Below are 9,119 nucleotides of genomic sequence, written 5' to 3' on the forward strand. Positions count from 1 at the left end.
TCATCTTCCGGGTTTAAAATAATTTTTGGGGTGGGATCAAAATCAGTGACGTAGTGCGAATCTGCTATTGGAGTGATGACGTGACGGTTTCTCATTATTATTTATAGCAGAGTTTTCTTATCCTATGAGAAGACCCTGCTTCTTAATTATTCAGATTCGGAGAGCACATGCTTTCCGAAGACAGAGCTGCCAAGTTGTGAGACCCAATGACTGGCGTGTCTACGCATGGCACGGGTTGTATGTGTTTGTTTACACGTTCCACAGGATTTGTTGCTTGTTTTTCCCCGCGATTCTGTCAGTGCCGATACAGCAAAGCTGTTTGTGTGCAGCAAGCAGTTTTGTCAGAAGAGCTGTAGGAGATTTGGAGAATGGCAGGCTTTGTCTTTTATCAGTTGAGTTCATTACCTTTCAGACACATCGTCTATTTCCGTGCTGCTGTTCGCCATATGTTTTAAATCATCCAGATTTCCAGCAGGGTTAATGGTTAGAATAGACAGTAAGGGTGCTTTCACACCTAGACTATTGTTTCGGAACCCGTCTCGTTTGCCCAGTTAGCACGGTTCATTTGGCATATGTGAATGCACCAATCCTGCTCCGATCTGCGCCAAAACAATCACTCGGAGATCGCTTGAATGAGGTGGTCTCGGTTCGACTGAAACAAACTCTGATGTGGATCGATTGTAGTGAGAACGATACAATCCGAACCCGGTTACTTCACAGTGTTTTATGGATACGTAATGGGCATACGGCTATATGAAGAGAGAATTATGAGTAGGGCAGGTGGTCATTCAACTGACATCCCGAGTCTCCCAGAAGTTTTGGTAGTCTCCCGCAAATGCACAGACCAGTGGTGTAGCGGACGGACCCGCAGGGCACGCACCGCGGGGGGGCCCCGCGTGATTAGGGGGCCCCGCGTCGTCGCGATTTTCAATAAACTCTTGGGAACAACTGTGGTCGGGACCAAAGTTCACACGTCTGTGTTCTCTGAACATCTCTCAAGCGGTGGACTACTTCATTCTGATTGCTTGCCGCCAATGTTGCCAACTTAGCGACTTTGTCACTAGATTTAGCGAATTTTCAGACCCCCCTAGCGACAAATCTAGCGACTTTTTTGTGTGTTATTGGAGATTTTTTTTAGACTGTCATTTGTCCATACTGTACCGTCCCTACTCTTCTCAACAAGCTGCGTGTGATGCCGCCGGCCCCTCCCCCGCCTCACAGCACTGACAGGCGGCCCAGTCAGTCCTCGTACAGCAGCCTCTCCAACCTGCAGCCCGAAAGCAGATCACCCCTCTGCGTACCGACGACAAATGATTTAGCACAGGCAGTGTGAAGGTATTTCCCTTGTACAGTCAAACCGATGTACTTCTCCTTTATTTTAACAATTTAATTGGACCGTTTATTTTTTCTTGTTTACAATTACAGATATTTTATTGACAGTTTCTGAACTTGTCTGAGTTTATTACATATGAGAGATTACTGCACATTCACTACACATCTATAATGACATACTGTATTCAAACAGCAATAAATTTAGTTAAATAAACATGCTTATATAAAGTGTAGTGCAATTATAAATACCCCTTTATTAACCATATGCTGTTAAACAGAAACGGTAGAACGTGATGACGTCAGTGATATGCAAATTGACGTATCCCCCCCCCCTTCATCAGGGGGCCCCGTCAGCGATCCCTGCAGGGGGGCCTCTGCATTTTGCGCTACGCCACTGGCACAGACACTCCCGGATGCCCGCAAACGAGTGATAATCTCCCGGAAATCACGCGTCTCTCTCCCGGTCCTCAAATACGTTGTGCTCCCTTCTCCCTACTGCATCCCTCTTCACTATTCAGACACGTCACATGCACCTTGTCAAACACCACCAAACCACCACTTCCCCTGAAAGCTGAGCGGGACTCTGCAAAATAAACCGTGAAACTCTGACCAATGTGAGGAGAGTTTACTCACACGTGACTTGTTTTAGCTCTTTTGGTCCGGTTAGAAACTTTGCTGTGTGAAAGCAAACCGCACCAAGAGCAAAGAGCAACAATGTAACAATTTTAATCCCTATTCCGGAACAACTGAATCGATTCACAGGTGTGAAAGCACCCTAATGCTGCGCTGCTATCCACTGTCAGCATTCAAACCAGGGGATAGAGGAGAGAAGTTCTCCTCATTTATAGTGTTTATAATAACATGATTATCTTTATGATGACATAACAAATTGTGGTTATGTGTGTTTGAAATTACAAGTAATATATGTAGCAGGGCATTAAATTACTGTTTATTTCTTTGCATTTTAACTATAAATCATTGGTCTCCTCGTGGTTTGTGTCTTATTTTGTGAGCTAACTGACAACAGTTCTCTCCCCTCTTTTTCCCATGCTCTGCCGGCCACACCCACTCCTCCCTCTGCTCACAGCGCTCCACGCCCATCATGCAGTATTTTTTGAAAAAATTCTGAGGTAGATTTGTACTGAAAGAGGGGGGTTTCATGGCCCTTTCACCCATCCTCACCTTACACTGTAATAATGATATAACAAAAAGTCATGACAACACGTGTTTTTATGCTACATTAGCTTATTTTAAGTTATCAGGTTTAATTTAATATTTTTGTCAATTTGACTGATCTAAGTTGAGATGACTACAGTATTTAATTAGAAAAAGTGTAAGCAGCAACATCTGTTTTCTATAATACATCATGAACACAGTAGGTATATTGTATATCTTTTTGATGCAAGTACATAGTAGTTAAGGCCACCTAGTATAAAGTAGGACCTCGATTCGGAACAAGCTTTTTATTTCGTTCGAGAACATAGTGTAAGGCAGAGAGCAACACTGAAGTCATATTAGAAACTTGCGGTCACCACAGCTGACACCTGTGTTCAAAACTAATTCTTGACGTCCCGGATGAATTTGGTGCACCCTGAAACGGCTCATTTGAAACGTTAACACTGCTAAACTGAGAACTGATTGATGAAGTGATATATTTGTTGAGCTGCTCCAATTATTGGGAACCGCAATCTCATGTTCCCTTGTGAATGACTTCACAAAAAATGAATTCTAATTTAAAACAAATCCTTTTTCAAAGAAAATGAATTAGAATTTAAACTTTAAACCAATGCAAGAAGTTAAAAAACACAATTGAAAGAGTTTTACTTCCAATTCTGCCAATAAAAACAAGCTCTTTATTCAAATGTCAAAACTTTTCCAAGGCGTTCACCACTATCTATTAATGTTTATTTGACCACAGTTTGGGCTACGAAAATGTATCCTTAGGATTGTCTATAATTGCACTTAGTTTTCATTCACTCTGTCCAAATCTATCACCTCAATTACTTAAAGAGCTTGAGATTGTTTTATGGCCCCAGCTATCTACAGAAATCAATGGAAAATAAACAGGAAATTCTTATTCCTGCAGGAATTCTGCTGAATAGAACCCAGAATTAAAAGGTAAACTGGCCTGCCGTGCAGATGCACAGCCCTGCGTGTGCTCTTCTTATTTAAAAAACATGCACGATAATGTGACGATTGCGTGAGGTTGGCAGAAAAGTGCCTGACTATTCTGTTTTCAATATAAGACTTTGCTTGCAAGAGCAATTGAATAAGACTTGTCATTCGTGAGCACTTAATATGTGGGTTTAATAAGGTTTTGTTTTTAAATATTTTTAATACATAATACAAAAATATAAAAACACAAAATTAATATTTTAATATGTTTTATATAAAATAATTTTATAAATATAAATATAATTTAGATATGAATTTATTTATTTTAAGATAAATTTGTACAAATATTTACATTTACTCATTTAGCAGATGCTTTTATCTAAACTTACGAATACGGATAAAAGCAGTGATATATAGATGCCATGACAAGTCTATAAGTTAATTCAGCTTTTTTTCTAAACTTATTTATAGGGTCCATATAACAGTGTGTTTGTAGAAAAGTGTCTGTTGCATATGGAAAGAGTGTGTTTCCGACAGTACAGATGGTTTGTCATGCCCACTTACCAGAGTGAAGCACACTCAGAATTGCACAATGTGAAATGTTAAATGTTTATAAAAAGGTGTCATATGGAGAGGAAAACAGTCTTTCTCCTACAGAAGGTTTGACAAGTCCATTTTCCAATTATAATTGATTAGTAACTAGTCTTTAAGTGGATTCAATTATCCTTATAATTTTCTAAGGAATAAAAAAAACAACATCTCAAACTACACAGGGAGCCCTAATGCTTGTACACTACTTCTGCATTTAACAACAGAACCCGACCTATTTTATTCTACATATAATAATCAGCATTTAAAATGACATCTAAATCTTTATTTTATCATTTTTAAATTGCATTTCAGTTCCTTAGTCTTTTTTTTTTTTATTTATTTAAACAGTGAGTTTCATAACCAAGATAAGTAATTTAGGCTAATATAATGCCAATATTTAAATTTTTCTAAAGGAAATAGTGAGAGAATTTATTCATGTTTATTTTGTGCTGTAACTAGCATTATAGAGGAAGAAATGATCATATTCCCTCAATGTTTGAACTGATATGCCTATACAAACTAAAGTGCATTAAAAACTGCATTCTCTTAATTATTATTGCCCTCATAACATGGACAGAACTTCAAATGTTGTCTATACAACACAAAGCTCCTTGTGATTATTAGTTGAGATTTGCAAGCTATATAATGCCTATACTTCAGTTTTATTCATGCATCAACTAAAACCACATAGACTAAAAGCTCAATCTTGAAATTACACAAAAAAACCTAAACTGTGATTAGTTCACTTTCCCTTGAACAGTAAATAACCCTTAAGCTTTTAAAATAGGCTTGTCACAATAATCAATATATTGACTAATTGTACAATACTTGGACATGACCTCAATCATTTTTGGTTTTGCAATAAATATTTACAAATTCACAAATATTAAAGCCATTTTACTATTACATTTACATTCTACCTCCCCAGTGTCGAGGTTTATATTTGGACATTTAAAAGTGTGTATACAGTATATTAACATTTTAACATCAACCTTTTTAACATACTCTAACATCAAATTACACAATCTAAATGACCTTAATAATGGAAAGCCTTTGTGTCTTGAGTGTTTATGGCTATTTACATTATGCTTTAGTATTATAATTATATAATCAGTGGCATGATCTCAATACTACCGCTTATTGCAACAATTTCTGTGACAAAATAGCATCACAAAAATTCTTTATTGCAAATACTCCATTAGAGACTTTATTTTATAAAATGTGGAAACCTGCGAGTTCTTTTGTCAAGATCTTACCTTCTTTGTAGATGCAACCCCCATCCCCACCCACCTTTTTTTTTTCCTTCTTTTACTTTTAGTTTTTTTTTTTTATTAATTCATTTATTTAAATATTTATTTATTTGTTTTTATTGTATTTTTGATTTGGGTAAGGGATAAGGGTAATGTTTAGGTTGTTTACGTAACTGTATTTCATTATTACTCTGTTTAAAACCAGCAGATACTATTCAGTTTGCATGTCATGTATTTACCATAATTCAAGATCCGTTGATCCGTTGCCATAAAATTAAGTAAATGTATATTCAATTTACATAAGAGTTCAAAGTTACAATTGCTTTACTCACTTTTTAAAGTAAAGTCAACTTGCTGCTTTTAAGCCAATTGTTTACCATATTTTAAGTAGGAGAGAGCGGGAAAGAAAATACCATTTTCATTTAAAAGATAACCTTTTAGACAGAAATATATTTTTGCTCTGGTTACTAACTCATAAGTGTGGTCTATCAATATCGGGTGCTATTTTGAAAAAATGTAGAACAACTTCAAAATAATTCCAATTTAAACAAATTGTGCATTGTTACTTTTGACCCCGTCAGCATGGTTGAAAAAACACATGGGAGGGTCAAAATTAACACAATATTTTCTAGATATTCTAGCTTGATCTTGTTTATTTTAAATACATCTGACTATGACCTTGTAAAGGTTCACTACAAACATATTTTGTCCTTTATTTTTGCAAAAAATAAAAAATTAATTGAACTGCATTTTCATTGTAAATTTCACTTTCATCAAATGTTTCAAAAGCAATCCAACAATGCGATGTGTTAAAATTTTCTAGATTTTTTCAATATTATTTTTTATTATTGAAAATTAAATATAATATAAAACAAATGAGTCCAAACCCTGAAAACTCGTAACGTGGTAGTGAAAAATAAGGTTTGTCTATTAGCAGTAGGACATAAATAACAATGTTACTTTCGTCCCCACAGGAACCATTTAAACCTGATTTACTTTTAAACTGAAAAACTCAGAGATTGCAAACTTAAGGATGTGTTATTGCACTAAATAACCTGTAGATTGATCATTCCAGTGATACATGAAAAGAGAAACACAACTTGTAGTAAGAAAAAAAGAACCGCTACAATAATTTACTTTTTGCACTTAATACTGAAATTCAGACCTAACCACGGGACACGGTCCTGCAATCAGCTGATATTTGGCAGATCCATCAAGGATTGCATGCTGTATGTGCTGTTATAGCCTGGAAAGCAAATGTTGTCATGGCTTTAAAAAAAATTGCTTTGTTACTTTCGTCCCACGTTAATTGCGTCCCCGCTCTCCCCTAACTAATTGCTTTTTACAGTGAAAACTTTCAGTACAAATATCAGAACTCAATAATACTATATCATTAACAATTGCACAATTCTAATCACATCCATGACTGATAATGACCGAAGCATGTTAAGGATTGCTTTTACTGCATATAAATCATTTAAACATACACATTTAGATTGTTTCACTTAACATGGATTACAAATACTCACACATCAATGATTCGTTTAACTTTCAGTTAAAAACAAAACAAAGCGGCAGAGAAACAACAACTTGGGAGAGAAGCGCAATTAAATGAATGTGGGCCACTTCAATAACAAACTTTCTCATAAACATGTCACAAACACTGAAAGAAATTGCAAAACACTTAAGACGAGTAAAAGGAACACCACAGCATATTAACTTTTTGTCATTATTACACTTTATTGTTTCTTTGCAACATTTGCCATGACCCTTTGTCATATCTGGCGAGAATTCCGTAATGCTTTAATGTAACCTGAGATTCAAAAAACGACTCCCATGTGGAGTGCTTCAATTAACTCCGACATTGGTTTGACAACGCGTGAACTGCTATTTTAATAGTTTTGAATAGTTATAAACGGTACTAACATAACAAAAGCTCTTAACAGTACAAGAACAGGTGTTGTGCTGGGTGAAGCCGATGAATCTCTTCCCCTACTTTAAAAACAGTGAAAACCGATTCGAGACAGACTAAAATCAAGTCTTTTTTTTTTTAGTGGGCAAAATGGAGAGTGGATAACACAGGATGAAAAATAAACGTTTTAACACTGACCCAAGGCACATCTGCATGGTACGACATGCTTTGATTTCTGTTTGAAAATCTGCTTTGAGGCTTTCAAACCTTGGTGAGGTTGAAAAGGAGCATTTCTGTTTTCCTTCTGATAGTTACACAAGAAAAAAGAAAAAAAGGACTTGCTGCATTGTGCTCTTTGGGAGGCTTGGAGTTGATGGAATAAAAAGGTAACGCTTATGCCTTTCAGAAAAAAAATCGTTCCTTTACACGGGTGTGCATCACTATTAGGTAAATATGGCTGCTAACTTGCGTGAAATACAAATAACCAAAACAAAATACAATTAAATAATCCCCTTACTATCTAAGGTTGATGGGGCAAGCTGTCTATGGAGGACAAAACCTGCAAAAAACAATATATAAATAAATACGCAAAAAAAAAAAAAATTTATAAATAAATAAATCACAAATTCCTGTGAAAAAATAAAATAATGCAAATAAATATATATAAAATCCACAAAGTTTTGCACAGATAAATATATAAATAATTATTTGGACAGGCAGATAAATAATGAAATTACACGAATGTAGGGGAAATGAGAAAATGCTAAACTGAAATTTGATTTTCTGCCCCATTATAAATGTTTATTCATTTTTGAACATAGTTTCATATTTACTTTTTTCTCAGCTCAACATGCTAATGAGAGGGTGTTTGTCAATCATAGAAGGCAGTTAAAAAAAAATAATAATAATTTGAAGGCAACAGGCAACATGGTGGCTCACAGCAAGAAGGTCGCTGGTTCGAGCCTCGGTTGGGTCAGTTGGCATCTCTGAGTGGAGTTTGCATGTTCTCCCGATGTTGGTGTGTGTTTCCTCCGAGGGCTACTGTTTCCCCCATGGTCCCAAGATATGCGCTAGGTGAATTGATTAAACTAAATTGGCCGTAGTGTATGTGTGAATGAGTGTGTATGGATGTTTCCCAGGACTGGGTTGTAGCCGGAAGGTATCCACTGTGTAAAAAACATATGCTGGATAAGATGGCTGTTCATTCTGCTGGGGCAACCCCTGATGAATAAAGGGACTATGCCGAAGGAAAATGAAATTAAATTTGAAGGCAAAGATTTTCTATAGATCAACCAATGTGGGCATAAATACCGCCTTCTGATGATTGAAAGACACCCTTGTTGTGCTGAAAAAAAGTTAACTCGGAACTACATTCAAAAATCAATAAATGCTAAGGGGGGGTGGGGGGGGGGGTTGGTGGACCTTTAAGTTTAACATATTTTTATTTACCCAACATTTATGCAATTTATCTCACTATTTATCTGCCAGCACTATTCATTCTATACATTTATTTATGCAGGTATTATATATTTTGATATAATACCTGCCTATACCTATAATACCTATATAATAATATAATACCTATAATACCTATAATATATATATATATATATATATATATATATATATATATATATATATATATATATATATATATATATATAATAAATATATAATTTAAATTAAAATATTCTAAAGGAAGCTATACAATATTTTGTTTGTGCATATACATGTGATTAGTCAGTACCATAGTAAATTCTGGTGCTAATCTAACAAAATAACATGATAGCAGTCCAAAATTAGTACACTCACATTTATATTATAGAAAAATATTAAATAACATTTTGAAAAAGAGCAAAATTCAACAGACACAAAAATGTATAAAATTTTGTTGAAATTTTGTAGTTTGTAATTTATTT

Source organism: Danio rerio, chromosome 13 (assembly GCF_052040795.2).
Source record: "Danio rerio strain M-AB ecotype USA chromosome 13, GRCz13ab, whole genome shotgun sequence".
Classification (NCBI taxonomy): domain Eukaryota; kingdom Metazoa; phylum Chordata; class Actinopteri; order Cypriniformes; family Danionidae; genus Danio; species Danio rerio.